Source organism: Arachis hypogaea, chromosome 14 (assembly GCF_003086295.3).
Source record: "Arachis hypogaea cultivar Tifrunner chromosome 14, arahy.Tifrunner.gnm2.J5K5, whole genome shotgun sequence".
NCBI lineage: Eukaryota > Viridiplantae > Streptophyta > Magnoliopsida > Fabales > Fabaceae > Arachis > Arachis hypogaea.
This window is the reverse complement of record NC_092049.1, coordinates 80,169,632-80,170,526: the sequence shown is the minus strand read 5'-3', so window position 1 is coordinate 80,170,526 and position 895 is coordinate 80,169,632. Positions and strand designations below refer to the sequence as shown.

The 895-nt window shown below is 40.3% G+C and overlaps 1 non-coding gene across 1 annotated transcript; it reads left to right on the top strand.

Moving 5' to 3' along the window:
- Positions 1 to 260: 260 nt before the first annotated feature.
- LOC112746765 (small nucleolar RNA R71) lies at positions 261 to 368 on the top strand. Its single transcript, XR_003174631.1, has one exon. It is a non-coding gene; the product is annotated as a small nucleolar RNA R71 (small nucleolar RNA).
- Positions 369 to 895: the final 527 nt, after the last annotated feature.

Sequence of the window (895 nt, the reverse complement as noted above, 5' to 3'; positions counted from 1 at the left end):
TGAGTCAATATTTTATTCTGAGCCAATATGGCATTCAGAGTATCAATTTCAAGAACTCCCTTCCTCTGAGGCATCCCATTACTCACAGCATTCCTTTCAGAAGTGTACATGAACTGGTTATTTGCAACCATGTCAATGAGTTCCTGAGCTTCTGCAGGCGTTTTCTTTAGGTGAATGGATCCACCTGTAGAATGGTCCAATGACATCTTAGATAATTCAGACAGACCATCATAGAATATATCCAGGATGGTCCATTCTGAAAGCATGTCAGAAGGACACTTTTTGGTCAGTTGCTTGTATCTCTCCCAAGCTTCATAGAGGGATTCACCTTCTTTTTGTTTGAAGGTTTGAACATCCATTCTAAGCTTGCTAAGCTTTTGAGGAGGAAAGAACTTGGCTAAGAAAGCCGTGACCAGCTTATCCCAAGAGTTCAGGCTATCTTTAGGTTGAGAGTCCAACCATATTCTAGCTCTGTCTCTTACAACAAACGGGAAAAGCATAAGCCTGTAGACCTCGGGATCAATCCCATTGGTCTTAACAGTATCACAGATTTACAAGAATTCAGTTAAAAACTGAAAAGGATCTTCTGATGGAAGTCCATGAAACTTGCAATTCTGTTGCATCAGAGAAACTAATTGAGGCTTTAGCTCAAAATTGTTTGCTCCAATGGAAGGGATTGAGATGCTTCTTCCATGTAAGTTAGAATTTGGTGTAGTAAAGTCACCAAGCATCTTCCTTGCATCTCCACCATTGTTATTATTTTCGGCCATGTCTCCTTCTTTTTCGAAAATTTCTGTTAGATTTTCTCCAGAGAGTTGTGCTTTAGCTTCCCTTAGCTTCCTCTTCAGAGTCCTTCCAGGTTCAGGATCAGCTTCAACAAGAATGTTCTTATCCT